Source organism: Chiloscyllium punctatum, chromosome 22 (genome assembly GCF_047496795.1).
Source record: "Chiloscyllium punctatum isolate Juve2018m chromosome 22, sChiPun1.3, whole genome shotgun sequence".
In the NCBI taxonomy this organism is placed as follows: Eukaryota; Metazoa; Chordata; class Chondrichthyes; order Orectolobiformes; family Hemiscylliidae; genus Chiloscyllium; species Chiloscyllium punctatum.
In genome coordinates, this window is record NC_092760.1 from 60,581,884 (window position 1) to 60,603,235 (window position 21,352).

Below are 21,352 nucleotides of genomic sequence, written 5' to 3' on the forward strand. Positions count from 1 at the left end.
GGCACTCCCTCGGCACTGATCCTCCTCAGTACTGACCCTCCGACAGAGCGGCCCTCCCTCAGCACTGACCGACCGACAGTGCGGCGCTCCCACGGCACTGACCCTCCGACAGTGCGGCGCTCCCTCGGCACTGACCCTCCGACAGTGCGGCGCTCCCTCGGCACTGACCCTCCGACAGTGCGGCGCTCCCTCGGCACTGACCCTCCGACAGTGCGGCGCTCCCTCGGCACTGACCCTCCGACAGTGCGGCGCTCCCTCGGCACTGACCCTCCGACAGTGCGGCGCTCCCTCGGCACTGACCCTCCGACAGTGCGGCGCTCCCTCGGCACTGACCCTCCGACAGTGCGGCGCTCCCTCGGCACTGACCCTCCGACAGTGCGGCGCTCCCTCGGCACTGACCCTCCGACAGTGCGGCGCTCCCTCGGCACTGACCCTCCGACAGTGCGGCGCTCCCTCGGCACTGACCCTCCGACAGTGCGGCGCTCCCTCGGCACTGACCCTCCGACAGTGCGGCGCTCCCTCGGCACTGACCCTCCGACAGTGCGGCGCTCCCTCGGCACTGACCCTCCGACAGTGCGGCGCTCCCTCGGCACTGACCCTCCGACAGTGCGGCGCTCCCTCGGCACTGACCCTCCGACAGTGCGGCGCTCCCTCGGCACTGACCCTCCGACAGTGCGGCGCTCCCTCGGCACTGACCCTCCGACAGTGCGGCGCTCCCTCGGCACTGACCCTCCGACAGTGCGGCGCTCCCTCGGCACTGACCCTCCTCAGTACTGACCCTCCGACAGAGCGGCGCTCCCTCAGCACTGACCCTCCGTCAGCACTGACCCTCCGACAGTGCGGCGCTCCCTCGGCACTGACCCTCCGACAGTGCAGCGCTAACTCGGCACTGACCCTCCTTAGTACTGCTCCTCCGACAGTACGGCACTCCTTCAGCTGGAATTCTCTCTTCTCGACTCCCTCTCAGTTACATTTCAGAACCCCATCTCTTTACAAGGGTTTTAATCAACCATCCTGAAATCTCGTCATGTGGCTCGGTGTCAATCTCTGTTTGATAAACGACCCCTCCAGGCAGTTCTGTGTACTTTTAAGAGCGCTCTTTAAATAATTTGTGGTTATTCAAGTACTAAGTTATTGTTGTCCCATGTGACGCCTCCCTGTTCCCTAGCAACCGAGAGAAGCTTATCGATCGATAAAAACCCTCCGCAAGAATACCAGAACCTGCTGTATATTGCACGGCTGCCAGTAATCGCCACTCGGACTCACCGCTCAGCAGCTCAGTGAAGGCGGCCTGCGCCCTGCCCGGTTCCCGCTGACTCCTTAGCAACGGCCCCGCAGCCGCCGCTGTTGCTCCGTGAGTGTGGGCGGGGGAGAGCAGGATTTGCTGGGGATTGTAGTTCTCTGCATCACTGGCCGCTTCCGATAACCAGCCTATAAAACTACAAATCCCGTCTGGCATTGCAAGAGGCGTTCGCCGCCTAGTCGCGGCTGCGCATGGGTTGAATCAAATGTCCCCATCAATGGAAAACAACATTTAACCGATCGTCTTGGACTGGAATAACTTTTCGTAACATTAACTTTTTTATCTCGTTTTGGTCAGGGCACGTTTGAAATGGATCACCAGTTCCAGTCAACTATTAAGCATCGTCCCCATAACCGTTTAGGTCATTTAAATAGATGATGGATGGTTATAGCAACCAATCACTACTCGTGTCTACCAACACCTGGGCGGTGCCGTTTCGCCCCGCGGAACCAATGGAAGAGCCACATTCAAGAGTGGTTACGGCCTGATGGGCGGGCTGTGCGGGTCACAGTAACCTGAGTCTGTGTTGCGCGCGCAGCTCCAGGCAACTGCGCTAGCTGAAATTGCAGGAACTTTTGAAAGTGGGAGCTAGACACAAACACCGAGAGATAGAGCGCCATTGATTATTATTTAACGCTTTAAATAACAGCAGCAGTCATTTGTTATTGAAATTACTGAGAATTACCAAAGCAATCAGACTTTGTCTATCATTTGTGATGTTTTATTTCTTTATCTGCTACTGATTGCGGCTTTTTGCTCCTTCCTTATTGCAGTTTCTGGTAAGTCAAGACAGCACAGGGTAACGCCCCAGCTGCTGGAAAATAAAATCACTATACTGTATTAGCGTTTAAGTAGCAATCCTTCTCAAATATTCAATTAATGGAAGTCGGTTTGCAACGTATGTTTTATATTTGCAGGGTATCTGTGAATGTGTTGCAGCGTATTTAAAGAAGGTTGATAGAGCGTTTGTTCAATCATTAGCATTTAAAAAAAAACATTTTCTAAATAACACAGTCGCCGACGAAAAGTTAGATGAATTTTTTTTTGATACTGGAACATTTCTGTCTGTTAAATGGCAGAGACATGTTCCAGTGGTGTTGATTTTAGGTCAATTGTTGGAAATCGCTGTACAAACTCATTGGGCTTCAGCTTGGAGATCGAGGCGGCTCTCTCAAATCTGATCCTTTCTTAGAATAAGAAATGAAAACTGGAAATGGGCAGGCAGCACGTTTTGGGGATTCCTCTCCATTCGAGCTGCCCGACCTAATGAGTGTTTCTCTCGTTTTCTGTCTTTAAATCTAGTTTCACATCATCTGCAATGTTCTGCTTTATTTCTACGTAGAAGGAGCGGGCGCAACAATTCCAACCTGTCGTGTATCTCTTTGAATGATTAAGTGCCACTGGCGTGGATTGTCAAAAAAGGGGCACTGTATTTGTAAAAGCGCAACTTGCGTTTGGAGGGGTGGGGGATTGATTTTCATTTCTCACTCCCTCGTTTCTGTTCGATAAAATGCAATTGGGGTTTGTGTGTGTTGATGGTTCCTGTGGACTGAGACAGAGAGAGGTTGCAGCAATTGATTAACGGGCAGGGAGAGAGAGATGGAGAGAGCGCCTCAGCAAGCGAGAAAACTGTATCGTTGTGTGGATTTGCTATTTCTTACCCCCACCCAAGCGGCGGCTCATTTTTACATTGTCGCCCCGAGATTCCCATTGTCATGGACATTCCGTTTGGTTATTTTGCTAAGGGTAAACCATCCTGACCAGACAACCAATGTAATTTGCAGATGTGGGGTTGGCGTTTCTGGGATTTGTTTACTCCTGCATTTGTCATTGTTAATTACACCTTTATTTTTGCGTCGTAGGTTTGATTTGTTTCAGCTCTGGAAACTTTTTCCCTATTATCATACTACTGAAGCTCAACATTATTAACCAAAACACTTCAGACATGCTTGGCACTGGGTAGATTGTATCAATTGGCCGAATGATTGACATCTGTCAGTGTTAGGGTGTGGCTAGGGTGGGTTTAGTGTCTGGATTGTTGAAGATGATTGGCGGTTTTCAGAACTGGGCGGGACATGAGTCAAGTGTTTCAATGGACCTGTTCAGACATGGGATTGCCCACCTCTGAAGCAGTTGGGACTTGAACCTGCCTTGCCCATCTGTCTGAGTAGGGACAGTACTGTTGTGCCACAAAAGCCCTGCGAAAGAAGGAGACACTTGTCCAGCATATGCTTTTGCACAGTTGGATATATATATGATTATTATATATCAAGCATATGGTATATTCATAGATGTGGGTTTCAGGCTGGGATTTGTTTGATTACACTGTGATTCGAGGCTTAACCCACAATGTGTGGACCTCTGCTCCCAGAATAACTGTGGCTTGTATTTGTATAACACCTTTGTCGTAACTCATTCCAAAATCCTCCAAAGTGATGTAAATCTTTTCCCTAACTTCCATGCTGGAATCTCTCCATTCCAGTTTTTACCTCACTAAGTTGCCAGGAGAAAGTGAGGACTGCAGATGCTAGAGATCAGAGTCGAAGGGTGTGGTGCTGGAAAACTCAAAACAGCTCTTATTTAAATCACAGATAACATTTTCTTAGGATAGACTTTCCTTTCTCGTGCTTCTTAATGTATCTATGCTATTTGAAATGATTGACCAAGTTGTCCTCTCTGAAGAATCTATTCTTGGCATCCTCTGTTTCTCATCTGCATTCTGTTCTTCAGCTGCATCATTGAAAAACAATGATAGCTTTCACATCTATCCTACTGGCACCCAGTTCCATTGTAGTACCACCCCCTCTCAATTTCTCGACTTTTGCTGAATTATCAGGCTGCTTACCTGAAATCTGGAGAAGCAGAATTTTCCTCGAGTTAAATATTGGGAAAACTAAAGCTATTGTTTTATATCCCTACTCAAAACATTATAACCTAGTCATCCCTCTTGCTGGCAACAGTCTGAGATTAAATCAGTCTGTTCACAAATTATAAAATATGACAGCAAATCTTTCAATTGAATATTTATGTCACTACTAAGATTACCTTTTCCACCTGTGTAAATTTGCCCAACTTTGCCCCTGACTCAGCTCATCTGCTGACTCCCTCATTCATACCTCCAGGTTCAACTATTCTAACAAGATTCTGGCTGGTCTCCCACATTTAACTTTCCATAATCTTGAGTTCATCCAAAATTTGGCTACTATGACGCAGTCTGTATCAAGTCCTGTTTCCTATCAGCTGGTTCTGGGTCAAGCGATGCATTGATTTTTTTTTTAAATTTCTCATTCTTGTTCAGAGTACCTCTGGAGATTTACCAGGAGGTTGCCTGTGTTGGAGGGTTTGAGCTACATGGGAAGATTGGGTGAGGCAGCATTATTTTCCTCAGCAGTGGAAGTTGAGAGGGGACCTGATAAGAGGTGTATAAGATTGAGGAAAAAGGGTGGATAGGAAGACTTTTTTTTTCATTAGCAGAGAAATTAATAACCAGGAAGACCTAAGGTAAAGAGGTATTATGCTAAATAGAGTTAAGAATTTTTTTCAACTAGAAAGTGGTAGCAGTCTCTAACTTAACTGCCTGAAAGTGGGTGAGTTTGAAACTCTTATAACATTTGAGCAATATTTTAGATATTTACTGCTGGGTTATGGGCCAGAGCTGGAGAATGGGATTAGTGTAGACGGACCTTTATTGACCAGCATAGATGCAATTGGCCACTCAACCTCCTTTGCTGCAAATGTCCATTTAACCTAATATTTCCTTGTGTGTCAATGTCACACATTTTTGTTTTATAAATCTGTGAAGCACTTTGAAATGATTATATATGTCAAAGATGCTTAAAAAGGTTGTTGAGAAAAATTGGACAGACAAAAACTTAATTGCATTTCTCCATTTTGGGTTGAGGCAGCTAAAAGCACAGGTGCCAATGGTGGGTCAGTGAAAATCGAGATGTGCAAAGGGCTGGAACTGAAGGAGTACTTTTGTCTTTTGACAGTAGTTGTGGACTGGAGGAAATGAGAGGGAGATGGGGAGGAGACAGCCATGTGTGTTTGGAAAACAAAGGGATGAAAATGTTAATAAAAGCAAAATGCTGCTGATGCTGGAGATCTGAAACAAAAGTGAGGCTTGAAGAAGCTCAGTAGGCCTGGTCATACCTGTGGAGAGAGACTACGTTTCTTCAGCACTTTGTTTTTGTTTTTATATGGTTTGCATGGCAATGCAATTCTAATTGTATATTTTCTGCAGAATCTACTCTCTCAAAATTGTGCAATCGTGTATATATTTGAAATCCTCTTGTTTTTCCTGTAAATTTTGACACCAATCTTTAGTCAAGATCTTTAATCAATTGCTTAGCTGCAGTGTTTGCTGCCTTAGACTTTCGTAACTGGCTAAATGTTAGCCAAGGGAATTAAGGGCTATACAACCAAGGTAGGTAGATGAAATTAAGGTACAGATATACCATGATCCATTAAAGATCAGAACTGACCAGAGGCCTGAATGGCTTGCCCTTATTCTTGTATTTTTTTGTAATAGTCATTGAGATGTACAGTGTGGAAACAGATCCTTTGGTCCAACTCGTCCATGCCAACCAGATATCCCAACCCAATCCAGTCCCATTTGCCAGCACTTGACCCATATCCCTCTAATAAAGTTAAAGATAGTGAGTACCTCCTACATACTATAAGGTATCTCAGGAGGTTTGTTGGATTATTTCAGATGTACAGCCTGTGAAAATGTAGAAGGACAGAAAGTTGGTTATCTGATGGGAGCAATTTGGATTAGCAGTTCTGCTGGAACTGTAAACAGTGTTTGTAAGTGGTAAATCTCCAGCATCCGTGCAGAGCCCACACTATTTCTTGGTTTAGATTGATGATTTGATCTGGGAGAGGAAAATAAAATGTATATATGAACTTTTGATAAATCGAGAAATGGGAGGATACTGAATGGGAAGATACTCAAGGACATTGAGGCCTCTTCTGGAGTACTGTGTGCAGTTCTTGTCTCTGTTTATAGGAAGGATATTCATAAACTGAACAGATTTATGAGGAAGTTGCCAGGGGTGGAGGGTTTGAGTTATGGGGAGAGGTTGGATAAGCTGGGACTTTTCTTCACTGGAGCTTAGGAAGTTGAGAGGTGACCTTTATAGAGATTTAATAAAATCATGTGGGTTATCGATAAGGTGAATGGCAAGTGTCTTCTCCCTAGGTTGGAGGATTTCAAGACCGGAGGCGCATTTCTCAGGTGAGAGAAGAAAAATTTTATAAAGACGTGAGGGGAAGCTTTTTTTGTTTTATGCAGTTGTTCATGCTTGGAATGATCTTCTAGAGGAAGTGGATGCAGGTACAGTTAGATTTAAAAGATATTTAAACAAGTACATAAATAAGAAATGTTTGGATGGGCATGGGCTAAGTGCAATGGGCAGGATTAGTTAGTCTGCGATTATGGTTGGCATGGATTAGTTGGACCAAAGGATCTGTTTCCGTGCTGTATGACTGTCTATGACTATATGTGATAAATAGAGCAATCTAGGAATTCAGAATCTATCTGCACATGTTGCAACTTGGGATTAAGTCATAAAGGCCAATAAAATTTGGGTTTTAAAAGTAGGTGCACAGAACTAAGATTCCTTTATAGATAACATCAGCTGTTACTGTGTGGAATTTGGGGCTCAATTTTGGGAGGGGCATTAAAATAGCAAACAGATGCTGTTAATTCGCCAGGATGTCCTCAGGAATTAGAAACTAGAGATGTGTGGACCATATAGTAATACTGGGACTGTTTCTACTGGAGCCCAGAAGGTAAAGTTTTCACAGGAATTTTAAACAGCTAAGGGATTTGACAGGATGAATAGATAAAAGGTATTTGCTCTCTGTGTGAACACGAATTTGACATAATTGCTGAAGAATGAGGTTGGTAGACTTCTGTGTTGGAGAATATCATCTTTTGGCAGAAAATGATATTTGCAACAAAGGAAGCATTAAGACTATGCAAGAGAGCAAGGGAAATGGGAGCAGTGTTGGATTACTTCAGCAAAGAGCTAGCACACTTACCATGAGCTGAATCGCTGCCTTACATGCTGTAAACCCCTCTGGCATTAAAATAGTGTTAAAATGATGCTTGCTTGAATTTTAAGGTTGAGTTTGCTTTGGGTATGTCATTTATCCATAGATGTTGAGTCTGTGTTTTCACCTGACTATCAATATTAGCGATCTGTTTGACAGCAAAAAAGGTGGCTATTTGGTCCAGAATGTTTATGTGGACTCCTTAAGTGTTGTCCATGTCCCTTTTTAAAATTAACTACCGAATCCTAGAATCCATATAGTGTGGAAACAGGCCCTTTGGTCCAACAAGTCCACACTGGTCCTCCGAAGAGTAACCCATCCAGACCCATTCCCCTAACATATTTATTTCTGACCAATGCACCTAACCTTCACATCCCTGAACATTGTGGACAATTTAGCTTGGCCAAATCACTTAACATGCATGGTGGCTCAGTGGTTAGCACTGCTGCCTCACAGCACCAGGGTCCCAGGTTTGATTCCAGCCTCGGGCGATAGTCTGTGTGGAGTTTGCACATTCTCCCCATGTCTGCGTGCATTTCGTCTGGGTGCTCTGGTTTCCTCCCACAGCTAAAGATGTGCAGGTTACGTGGATTGGTCATGCTACATTGCCCATAGTGTTAGGTGCATTAGTCAGAGGGAAATGGGTCTGGGTGGGTTACTCCTCGGAGGGTCGGTGTGGACTGGTTGGGCCAAAGGGCCTGTTTCCACACTGTAGGGAATCTAATCTAATCTAATCTAATGTACATCTTGGATTGTGGGAAGAAACCAGACAATGTGTTGGTGAAAACTCCACACATGCAGTTGCCTGAGGCTGGAATCAAACCTCGGTCCCTGGTGCTGTGAGGCAACAGTGTTAACCACTGAGCCACTGTGCCTTCTACTTTGACCACTATGTTGGAAGTGTAATCAAGATAACATGCCTTGATCTTGCTGTTGCCATTGTCAATGTGTGTGTTTTACTGGTTACTGGATGGAGATCAGGAATGAAAATGTGTTGCTGGAAAAGCGCAGCAGGTCAGGCAGCATCCAAGGAGCAGGAGAATTGACGTTTCGGGCATCAGCCCTTCTTCAGGAACCCGAAACGTCGATTCTCCTGCTCCTTGGATGCTGCCTGACCTGCTGCGCTTTTCCAGCAACACATTTTCAGGTCTGATCTCTAGCATCTGCAGTCCTCACTTTCTCCTCAGAGATCAGGAATGACCAATATTCCCTAGTCTACACCTATGAGAGCAATTGTTGGTATCACTGATGTGCTAACTCAGTACAGACTGAAGATAATATAGGTCTGAGAGAGACAGTTGCTAACAAACAAAACAGTTGATCAGTTTCTGGAAAGGTCTGTGCTTTCACTAGGTGTGTTTATGCCAGCATGCTAAAGCCAACACATTTGGTTGGTGGGACAGGAGAGTTGGCAGCTGGGAATGTGAACTTGACTGCTTTTTGCAATCCTCCGCAGTATGGACTAAAAAATCCCACTTTTGGCATGTTTTCCCAAGGCAAGTGCTTCAAACTAGGAAATTTTCTAATTCCTGTAACCCAATTTCTGAATGAATGATCAGCCCAAGTTTTTAATATCGCAATGTGCATTTTTATTTAGGCTGGTGTAATGTAGTAGAATAGCACCAGCTGCTTTACAGGAGTATGATCAAAAAAGATTTTGACACAAGGCTTAATAAGGAAATATTAGAACGTATGGCCAAAAGCTTATTCGGAGGTTGCTTTTAAGATGTGTTGAAGGTGAGGAAGAGTGTCAGAGGTTTAGGGAGGAACTTCAAGAGCTTTGGGCACAGACAGCTAATGGTGGAGTAACTAAGATGAGGTATGTCGTAAGAGGTTACTTCGATGAATGTAAAGACTGGAAGAGGTTATAGACGGAAAGAGGGGTGAGGTTGCAGAGGGATTTGAAAACCAGAATGGTACTTTTTAAGATAACTCTAGATATCTGGAGACAATATCATTCTGAAGGTTGTAAACAGTACACTGTTTGTAGGGCATGTGTTTTGAAAAGCTCACTCCATCGTAGCAATGGTGCTGCTGATTCATGCACAACCCTGTTACTGAGAAGCTGGGTGCTCTACATCCTTGAGACTCCGAAAAAATTGTTTTAAAAGTTGTCAAATAATTTGTTTATATACATTGTCAATAGCATTGAAATCCAGGTGTGTGAGCCTGCCTTGTTTTGATTTGAGTTGGCCACCAAGCAACAGGACCTTTTTGGCTTAATGTGTGAAACAGATGTTGAAATTGGGCATCCATGAGAGATGATGTAATGAACCAGAACTGTTATTCCTTTGCTGATTAAATTTAATTCAGTTCACAAAAAGGCCACATCAGTTTCCTAGAGTAACATGTGTACTGTAGTAATCTGTTGGTCTGGTAACTGTGTATGGTGTAGAACTTCAGTGGCTGGTGATGCACAGATGAAAAATATCAATAGTACTAAGTGAATTTGTACAACTACAGCAAGACATTAAAACCTGAAAACCAAGAACAGGGCTTTGTTTTCAAAAAGATAGAATGGGGAAAAACACAGAAGTGATGTTAAGTTTATATTAAAACTTACTTACAACATCATTTGGAGTAATATGAAAAATTCTTACATTTTTTTTAATGAAAGGAATGTAGAACATTCTCATGAAAATGATTCATTTGGTTTCTGCTATGATTTTATGATTAAATATGATAGACGGTAGAAGTATTTACAAGTATGATATCAAAACTGAGATGTTATAACTATGAAAAACAGGTTCCAGGCTTTTCTTTATATCCAGGAAAAAAAAAGAGGAATGAGGCAAGACCTAATGGAAAATATTTGATGGGATAGATATAAAAAGGACATTTGAGCCTGTGGAGATATAGGTGTAGGGGAGGAGTGGCCTTTCTCTCTGGTGGGCTTGCCATACTCTCTGCAGTGACTGATCCTGTATTGGACCTCCCCTTCACACACTCATCTCCAGCTCCAAGTAGTTGTCATGTGTCAATGATCATGCCCCAGTGAATTGCTTCAGTGGGCAGGCCAAACCGAGTGAGGAATACCATCTAGTCCCCAGTGCTCAGTGAATGGCTATTTGTATACCTTGGCATGTAAAGACTGGGCAAGTAATGCAAATCTAAGGTGTGTTAGTCTTTGAATTGAGTCATCACTATGCTGTAGAATGTATAGAGCTCAAGGCAAAGAAGGTGGCTGGCTCACTGCCTACGTCCAGATCTATCTCCAGCTACCTACACTCCTCTTATCATGTGATTTGGGATACATGAGTGTGAGAGAGTGAGGCTGAGGACTTGAGACTTTCCCTCACTACATTAAATTAATCTGCAAGAACTGTTTATAATCTTTATAACATCTGTCATCTATTCTCTCTCCATCAGAATCTTGAACTAATTGATGAGCAATATTGCAGCAGTGTGGATTCATTGGGAACTACAGACCTGAATCCACAGGCAACCCGGGACATAGAGTTGTTTTGTTTTGGGAGAAATCGAACTTTGCAGTTCCAAGTGACTTTTTACACATCAGTATTTATTAATTAATGATAAAATCTCTACTTATTGTAATCAAACCAATAACGAGAGATAAGCATGTATAACTTCAACTTCAACTTGTTTTTTGAAAATACCTATACATAGACAGACATCAAAGACAAGACACCAGTCCATTCTGGGAAGAAAGTGTTAGATGCCCCTCTCATTATGTCTGTGTTCCTTCCATGACCAAGCATAATGAAGTTGAGCATAAATTTTACAATGACCTCCACTCCTTGATTGCTACTGCGTGAAATTCAGAAAAGCCACTCATTCTTGATGACGTTTTTGTACAAAAGTTTGTGCTGATGACCACGCTTCGAAAGAGGTTGTCAGAAAAATGGAATCTATGGCTCTAATGATAATGGTCTCCTTGTGCTGAAGGTGTGTCCTGATCATGTCCTTGTGATCATCAATACAGTTCTTCATCTCCCTAATTACATCAAGATGTCTTGGATGCTCCCCTGTTCTACGCAAAGGTGTCAAATTGATACTGCTATCACCAGGTTGTGGTTTGGCACCAACCTTCTGTCTTGCTCTCTGCGAGGATTGCCATCATGGTAAAAACAAGGACTGCAGATGCTAGAAACCAGAGTCTAGATTAGAGTGGTGCTGGAAAAGCACAGCAGGTCAGGCAGCATCCGAGGAGCAGGAAAATCGATGTTTTGGGCAAAAGCCCTTCATTAGGAATAGAGGCAGGGTGCCTACAGTGGCGAGATCGCCATCATGGAAGACGATTAAAATCAAATCACTTGGAAGGGAAGCTACTCAATCTGAGGCAATTCTAGGTAAAGATCAAAGTCTCCAAAGACATTGGACTCAATTTTTTGCTTTCTGATGACTGTCGATGAGCGAGACAGTCAATTCAGCATGGACTCCTGTTGGTGTAACTATCTTGGTCTGATAGTCAACTGAGGAAGTGTGTCAAGCTGTTTCACGATGGTTTTATTTTGAGGTTAGGTAAGTCGATGTCCAGACCCTGTCAGCCGTGCATAAGTTCATTTATCTCATTTGCACACGTGGTGTCTCTGTTGTAAGTATAGCCTTCAGCAAACTTTAAACATTAGTCTGGGAAACCAGAGGAAAATGTCTACTTACCAAATGAAGGGTCTGTAAGAGCAGAATAAGCAGAGCTATTGCTGCGCGCACACAAGAAGACTTGCACTGTGCGCAAGTGTCATGCCACATTTGTTTAAGTTGCCTTCAGAAACGTCTGAAGATTTAAAAGGCAGGACAAAATATTGAGCTGCCTCACTTGAACTGGCATGCCAAACACACACCCCATACCAAGATCATTGGAATTGAGTTTGGCTGGTCTTGTAGCCAGGATGCCAGACACTTGCTTATGGAAGTAAATCTTCTATGGAGAACTTAATAATGGTTACTACAAGCACACTTTGAAGGCTTCATTGAGGTGTTTTGATGTTGCCACACCCCTCTATCTCTGTTACCTCTTCCAGCCCCACAATCCTCATCTCGGCATTCTTCAATTTTGACCACTTGAACATTCCCATTTTTAAAAAAATGAAAATTTTACAGTTAGTTGCCCGTGTGGTCCTCCAGTTTGGAACTCTGTTCTAATCACCTCAGCCCCTCAATCCTTGAAGTATCGTAATTTTATTTTCTTATCCCTGTCCTCTTTCCAAGACTGCTTGTTTGAAATTTACTTTTCTGACAAAGCTTTTGTTTCTGTACTCTAATATCTCATATGGCTCAGCATAATTTTTTGTTTTGTTTGCTAATACTCCTACAAAACTTTTTTGGATATTTTACTACATTACAGCACTCCATAAATTGAAGCTGTTGTTATGACTATAATTATTTGGTGTGATTTCACATATCACTGTAGTCTAGTTGTAAATTGACCTCAATTTACATTCGGAGTATATTATGATTCCCAGAGAGATTCCTAACTCTCTTAGATGAGTTTCCCAGTAATCAAAGGAAAGAGTCATATGACAAGATTTTACATTGAGATTTTTACTGTAACATTGTGAAAATCAACATTGACTAAGTGTGACTTGGCAACTAATACACTAAACTACAGAAAAGATCTTTCCTAATAACAATGCATTTACCTCGTAGTATTTCAGTGTTTGCTGACTTGTGGCTTGGTTTTAGTGACTGCTTATTCTGCGCTCAATACCACTGCATTTCTTGGCTGTGAGTTTGCATAATGGTTCCTACTCTGAAAAACTGGTCAAGAATTTGGCAAATCCAACGTATTGTTGCACTGCACTGTTTTTGCATCTGCTGGTTGCTGCATTGCAGCTACAATGCACTCTCCGCCTTGGGTTCCAAGTGAAGATCTCTTGCTGTTAATACATGGCCTATGTACTTGACTTCAGGCATTTTAATTGTAATTTGTTCAACTTCAGGTTCACCTGATCACTCAAATATTTGCATTGTTTTGTGATCAGCAGTGGCTTCTTCTATTGTGACTCCACATACATAATCATCTGTTAAATTTTCCACACCAGGCAGATCATGTCTGCATTATTTTGGAGCTGTGGATACACTGAATGGTATGTGTAACTATCTATACCACCTGCAGAGTATCCAGGACAGTTCCAAAGCTGCTGCTTCCACCTAGCTTCATTTGCAAGAAATCATCTTTGACATCACATCTGTGAAGATATTTGCCTTTGCAAGTTACACCAAAGTTCCTTCAGTGGTTTGTGGCAGTGAGATTTCTTCAAGGGTTTATTTGGATTTCTTTTGGCTCAATGCATACTCTCCGTGTTCCAGGTTGGTTCACTGCTACCATGCTGCTAATCCGTTCGGTAGAATGTCACTTTCTTGATCGTCTCTTCCTTCTTTTCCGGCTGTTCTATCTTATCTGTCTTAGCTGGCCTTGAGAGCAACTGGAACTTATCTCAGCAGATGCTAAGTTGGTCTTGAATTCTCATCTACTTTTGAACAATATTCTCCTGGAGGCATCCTAACCCTGTAACTGCATCTTTGTACTAATCTAGGGTGTGTTCCACAGCCAATGGTTTAATGTGCCATAACATGTTGCCAATATGACATTAAGGGTCACCAATCCAAGCTTTGAATTCACTAACTAAGATGAGTGACATTTGCTTGCCACTAATGATCTGGAACCCTAGATCCTCAATCATGTTGCTGCAAAGGGTTTGAAGAATAATCTGTCATCTTGCCATAGGCATGGTGCCATCATATGGCTTTAACCTTATTTTAAAAGACTCCATTTTTGTTTCACCACATGGAGGCACTTTGCACAGATAGTGAAGGTCATGACTGTCAATGTGGCATTTTATGTTGACTTGATTTTCTCCAGTCCCCATCTGAACAACCTCCAACCACATCTTGTCTATAAACCTGATTGAACTGAACTGTTGTGCATAGTGTGAATCATTGAAATCTTCAACCACTATCTTGCCAATGGCAATCTGTACTGCTTATTATGTTTACTTTTAGCTGTACACTTGTGTGCAAAATTATTGCTTTGTTACACACTGGATGTGCTGACTTCTCGTTTGCACGATATCTTCTGCAGTATTTGATCCTGCCCTTTGTGATTATCCTGCCTGGAGTAAATACCAACAATACAATGGGATATTGATTAACTGGGCGAGTGGGCCGAGGCATGGCAGATAGAGCTTCATTCAGATAAATGCAAAGTGTTGCATTTGGTGAGATGATAAATCAGAGCAAAGCCTGTGTAGTTAATGATAGAGCCCTGAGGTGTGTTGTTGTACCTGGGGTGCTGGTACATCATTCCTTGAAAATGAAGGCAGGTGGACAGGGTGGTGAAGGTGGCATTTGGCATGCTTGCCTTCAGTTACAGCACTGAGTACAGGAGGTGGGATGTCATCTTAGAGCTATACAAGACATTGGTAAGGCTATATTTGGAGTACTGTGTACAATTATAGTCACCCTGCTTTGGGAAGGGTGTTATTAAACTGGAAAGAGTGCAAAAAAGATTTGAGGATGTTATTGAGATTGGAAGGTTTGAATTACAAGGAGAGGCTGGATAAGTTGGGACTTTTTTTCTCTAAAATGTAGGATGCTGAGGGGTGACCTTTTTATGGAGGCTTATAAAATCATGAGGGCATGGGTATGGTGAATAGCCAAGGTCTTTTCCCTAGGGTGGGGGAGTTTTAATGAGAAGGGAAAGATTTAAAAGGGACTTGGGCAAAATCTTTAGAGAATGGTGCATATATGGAACTAGTTGCCAGAGGAAGTGGTAGAGCTGAGTAGAATTACAGCATTTAAAAGACATTTGGATAGGTACATGGATATGAAAAGTTTAGAAAGATATGGGCCAAATGCAGGCAAATAGGACTAGTTCAGTTTGGGAAACCTGGTCAAATTGGAAAAGTTGAGCTGAAGGGTCTGTTTCCAAGCTGTATGACTCTGACTCTATAATGGAAGAGTTGGTCTGTTCTGCTATGAATATTGTCCAGCTGTTGATTCATAACCTTGGCACTTCTGCACATGCCAATTACTCTCCTGACTGTTTTTCCTCTCTCAGGCATGCTGGATCCCTTATTCCTAATACAGTCCTTCCTCCAATTAGCTTATTGTTTAATTTTGTAAATTCACAGGTATCCGCAAGCTGGTTTAATAGTACATCTTGATCGATGGAATTTCACTCTTTTTTTTTTTCCCTGCTGCTAAATATGTACCATAACACTCACTTGGGGATGAAAGCATGCCTCCTAAGCTTTTAAAATTTCTGCATCTGTTCTTCTTGCTCTTTTGGAGCTATTCAGGATGGAAAATATTTCGAAAGTGTCTTTTCAACAGTAATAAATGTGCAACGTACTCCCCTTGATTTGCTCAACAAGTCAGTAGCTATTTCGTAATTCTGTTATTCTTCATGAAAGAATTCCCAATTTTGTCCAGTATCCCCAATAATTTGATTAGGAGCTGAATGGGGAAAAGCTGCAGCAGTCCTCTGGAGCAGTGCATTCACTCAGTTTTTTTTAGTTCGCTAATGGGATACGGGCAATGCTGATTGTACCAGTAATTATTGTTCATCCATAGTTCTCCTTGAGAAGTGAGCTGCTTTTAACTGCTGCAAACAGTTTACCTTTGGTAGATCAACAATACCGTTAAGGAGGAAATTCCAGGATTTTGACCTAAAAAAACAAATTTGAAGGAACACGCTGGCAGTACAACTCGATGCTGAAGCCACTTGACATCCCAGTCAGGCCACAGATGAAGCTGAGTAGTTCTGTTCGCAGTCAAAGGACTGATTTATATTGTCACTGTGGACTACTATGCTAACTACTGGGAAGACTAGTTGACTTCAATGACAGCCATTAAGATTGTTGTGTGTCTAAAAGCATGCTTCAGTCATTATAGCATTCCTGGCATTGTCAGGAGCATCAATAGTCCTTAGTTCACAAGTGAAGAATTCAGTGACTTTGTGAATAGAGTAGCAGCTCACAGTTCTGCAGCTGTGCTTTTTATTTTGGCTCAAGACTCACCTCAGTGCCTCTTCTGGCACCCTGTTTTTGAGAGTGCAGCATAGCATCGTGTTCATAGTGAGCGCTTTATTGACGTGAAGCTCAAGCTTGTTTTAAAGGTGTGTGCCTCATGGTAGAGGTCCTATAACTGAAGCAGACGAGGACAGACATTTCAATCCAGACATTTACCAAGTCCTAGTATTGAAGCAAAGCTGTGCCTTGGACGTGAGATGTATTAATTTTCTCTGTCATCAAATTCATTCTTTGGTCGTGCATTTTTACAGCCTTGCAGTAATATCATGAGCTGCACGTCACACTATCAAAGCCAAAATGTGGGCTTATTGGAACACACTGTAAGATTCAATGCTGGAAAGCACACTCTGAATGAACCACCAAGAGAACACAGACACGAGGACACAAGGTTGAATTAGCAATTCCCTAATGGAACTATATCCAGTCTGGTACACCTAAGATTACCATGCATCACATTATTGATAGATAATTGTGCTATTTTAAAATCAAAGCCTGAAGACAATCCTGGACTCAATGACACCACACAATAAAAGACAGCAAGACCAACGTTTCTTGCATGTTTCCAGATATCTTTGAAGATGGTGTTGGGCTTTTATTTAGCATGATGCAGTGGTAGTATCCCTTACCTTTGAGCCAGGAAGCACAGGTTCAAGACACACCTGTTCCAGATGTGTGTAATAACTCCACTGAACAGAATGGTAAGAAAATAGTGAGTGATTTGACATAACTGTGTTGCTGTCTTGCCATACAGGGCAGTAAGACTTAAGTCATGTTGGTATGGGACTGTTGTCATAGGTCAGATTGGGTAAGGATGGCCTAGTTTAGTTAGCTTCATTGATCGTTAGTGAACCAGTTGGTTTTCTGGGACTGTCTAACAGTTGTCTGGCTGCTCTTAATTTCCAGATTTTTGTTTTGACTTGATTTTAAATTGTCTAACAATGAGATTTGAGTTTGCATTCTCTGGACTGCTGATTCAGTAATACAGTTACTAATTGCTGAAGGAAGCAATGTTGATAATGTGTTATCACATTTTTAAAAAATTGCACTTAATTAGAACTAGTTTAAAAATCTTCCCAGAACACTGAGTGGCGTTGGCGGCCATGGGATCCAAAGGTAGCAACAATAACTTTCATTAACGTAGGGCTCTTAACACATGGGGAGGTCACTACACCATTAATCCCAGAGTGGAACCTGAGCTCATAATGTCTGGCTCAGAGGCAAGAACTGAGCCACAACTAGCATTCTTACCAGCTTGAAGTGCAGCTTCCCATTCTCATTACTGACAGTTTGTAGCATCTCTTGAAGATGCTTTATCTATTTGAGACAGATTGTTAGTGGGTGTGTTGAACTGCTTTGCATTTGTCAAAGCTATTTGCACTTGACTGCAAATACCAGGTATTGTTGGTTATATGGGTTGTTGAGCATGAGTTGACCATGGTTTGTGTGGCTATTCAGTTATAAGACTTCAGAGAGGCTACATAGATTTGAGAATAGTTTTACGTTGTGACAAACAGGAGGAGCTACGGACGTTATTCCAAAACTGAGAAGGCTATGGGGGATTTGTTTTGGTGAAATAAATTGCTCCCACGGTAAAATGCATAAGTTTAAAGTAATTGTCTTTGGTTCTTTTGTCAATATGAAGAAAGACTTTTTAATTGCATGAGTAGTTAGGATGTTGTGAAACTTGAAAGTATGCAGAAAAGATTTACAAAGATGTTGCTAGGGTTGGAGGTTATGAGCTATAGGGAGAGGCTGAATAAGCTGGGGCTGTTTTCCTTGGAGCATTGGAGGCTGAGGGATGACCTTAGAGAGATTTAGAAAATCATGAGGAGCATGGATAGGGTAAATAGACAAGTCTTTTCCTTGGGGTGGGGGAGTCCAGAGCTAGAGGGTATAGGTTTAGGGTGAGAGGAGAAAGATATAAAAGAGACCAAGGGGGCAACATTTTCATGTAAATGGTGGTGTGCATGGAATGAGCCACCAGAGGACAAGGTGGAGGGCTTGTACAATTAAACATTTAAAAGGCATCTGGATGAGTATATGAATAGGAAGGGTTTAGAGGGATATGGGCCAAGTGCTGGCAAATGGGACAAGATTAATTTAGGATATCCGGTCAGCATGGATGAGTTGGACTGAAGGGTCTGTTTCCGTACTGTTTATCTCTATGACTCTAGTTAGGATTTGGAATGCATTACTCAACTTAGGTGGTAGAATGCAGAGCAGCCTTAGGAAGAAACTGGATAAATATAAGGGAGAAGAAAATTGCAGCAGCTATGGTGAAAAAATGGTGAATGGGGCTAACTGATTTATTCTTCGGAACATAGATTTTTCTGGGCTTAATGGCCACCTCCTGTGTTGAGTTCCCATTTCTGTAATCTGTGGCCCCATTGAGAATCCCTGGATTCACCATGAAGGCAAACTTGATTGAGCACTTCACACAGGCTGGCCTTCAAGACTCCTATGTCCTTGTTGATTAACAAGACCATATAATCCTTCACGCAACAAGAGGCGAAGTGTCTGTATATAAACCTTCCTAAGAACAAGAAGAAACCACTTTGCTACGCCTGGTCTGACATTCAGTTGGATCATATTTGTTTTATACATCCACTTTTTGGCAGGGATTCATTGAAATTGAAAAGTCTGTTTCAAAAAGAACCCAAGACAACTATGTAGCAATTTTGTTAAGCATGAAATCATCACTGAGATTCGGTTAGTTCATTCTCCATCAAACTGTTCAATCACTGTAATATAATGTGCTGCATTGGACTTGGCAGCTTATTGCAAAGAAGGAGACTATCAGTTCTCTGCACCTGCTGTTAGATGGAGATCTAGCAAACTAATCCCGCAGTCAACACTCCCTGTAGCCCTTGTCAATCTAAAAGTAATTCTGCTTCCTGTATCCTATACTAATCAAACATGCTAGCACAGTCCCATTCCTTGTTCCCCTCCGTTCAATGCTTCAAATATTTTTAAACACTCCTGTGAAAGATGCAATGACTTTTTTTGGTCCCTTCCCCCCCCCCCCCCCCCCAAAAAAAAAGATCTTTTGTAACATCTCACTCTCAGCTACAACTTGTTAAGTTGATTTATCCCTTATTGCCTCTTCCTACAATGGAAAGAATAGTATTACTCCATTACTGTCACTCTACTAAAAGCGGTTTCTAATTTTTAAAACTCCATTAAATCTTTCAGCCTTCTATACATCAGAATAAACAATCCTCTTATCTAGAGTCTCTTCTCTCGAGGTTTCTACTCCTGATGAATCTACCCTGTACATAGCCTTAATCACATTTTCTAGTGGAATCTCATACGCCCCAGTCTTTTAACTGTGGCTTCATTGGTTGTATACGTGTGCCATCTTCAGTGTTGTATTGTGTCCTTTTTATGAAGCCTAAAATTATGTTGCATTTTCTTTAGTAACTTTCTGTAAATATGACAGTTAAGGTAATATTTCATTTTGAATCCCAGAGTTGTTTGCTTATCCTCCCTTGTCCATTTCTTTACTTGGTGTAAACTTTGTGTTTTAATTCAAATATGATGCCAAATATAAACTGTACCTGCCACCCAAATACCCATTCCCTTAAGTTATCTGGTTAAAGTATTTCGTCTCCTGTTCCAATGTTTGTCAAATCCCTTTCATTTTGTGTCGTCTTAACTTTGTACAAAGCCACTCCATGCATGGCAAAATGAATAAATCTAACTCTGACCTAAAGGCTACCTCATTTCTTGTGATCACAACATAGTGTAGACAACTTTCCTGAACCATTGATTAAAATGGAGATGAAGAAAACTGATCAAACTTGAATAAGATTCTCCATCTGTAACTTTATCTCTGCAGCTTGAATTTGAGGTGCTGAGTTTACACAATTGCTCACATACTTCTATGTTCAATGATTAGAATGAGTTCCCTTGGCTGATTCTCTAGACATTTAGGGCACCAAAACCAAATTCCTGCACTTTCACTTCAAGGAAGTGCAAGGTTGGGATCTTGGTACTTTTAACTCCGTATTCTAATTTAATCATCTAGCAGCCACGTCATTCATGAGTACATAGAACATAGAACAATAAAGCACAGAACAGGCCCTTCGGCCCACGATGTTGTGCCGAACATTTGTCCTAGCTTAAGCACCTATCCATGTACCTATCCAATTGCCGCTTAAAGGTCACCAATGATTCTGACTCTGCCACTCCCACAGGCAGTGCATTCCATGCCCCCACCACTCTCTGGGTAAAGAACCTACCCCTGACATCTTCCCCATATCTTCCACCCTTCACCTTAAATTTATGTCCCCTTGTAACACTGTTGTACCTGGGGAAAAAGTCTGACTGTCTACTCTTATCTATTCCCCTGATCATCTTATAAACCTCTATCAAGTCACCCCTCATCCTTCGCCTTTCCAATGAGAAAAGGCCTAGCACTCTCAACCTATCCTCGTACGACCTATTCTCCATTCCAGGCAACATCCTGGTAAATCTCCTCTGCACCCTCTCCAAAGCTTCCACATCTTTCCTAAAGTAAGGTGACCAGAACTGCACACAGCACTCCAAATGTGGCCTTACCAAGGTCCTGTACAGCTGCAACATCACCTCACGACTCTTGAATTCAATCCCTCTGCTAATGAACACTAATACACCATAGGCCTCCTTACAAGCTCTATCCACCTGAGTGGCAACTTTCAAAGAGCTATGAACATAGACCCCAAGATCCCTCTGCTCCTCCACCTTACTAAGAACCCTACCGTTAACCCTGTATTCCGCATTCTTAATTGTCCTTCCAAAATGGACAACCTCACACTTGACAGGGTTGAACTCCATCTGCCACTCCTCAGCCCAGCTCTGCATCATATCTAAGTCCCTTTGCAGCTGACAACAGCCCTCCTCACTATCCACAACTGCACCAATCTTCGTATCATCTGCAAATTTACTAACCCACCCTTCGACTCCCTCTTCCAAGTCATTTAATAGAAATTACAAACAGCAGAGGACCCAGAACTGA

General features: G+C 42.4%; 2 protein-coding genes across 7 annotated transcripts in view; one reads left to right on the forward strand and one right to left on the reverse strand.

Annotated features, from left to right (window-relative positions):
• lrrc56 (leucine rich repeat containing 56) overlaps positions 1 to 21,352 on the reverse strand; it is a 217,051-nt gene that overhangs the window by 146,309 nt on the left and 49,390 nt on the right. For 2 of the 6 annotated variants that reach the window (XM_072592456.1, XM_072592454.1), the window contains exon 1: positions 1,267 to 1,367. The exons of the other annotated variants lie outside the window; for them this stretch is intronic. The gene's annotated coding sequence lies outside the window, so the exon portion shown is untranslated. Of the gene's footprint in view, positions 1 to 1,266; positions 1,368 to 21,352 lie in introns of those variants that run through there. 6 annotated transcript variants of the gene reach the window in all.
• The window catches only part of LOC140493701 (GTPase HRas), a 52,944-nt gene continuing 33,433 nt past the window's right edge, over positions 1,842 to 21,352 (forward strand). The window contains exon 1 of the mRNA XM_072592458.1: positions 1,842 to 2,082. The gene's annotated coding sequence lies outside the window, so the exon portion shown is untranslated. The remainder of the gene's footprint in view (positions 2,083 to 21,352) is intronic.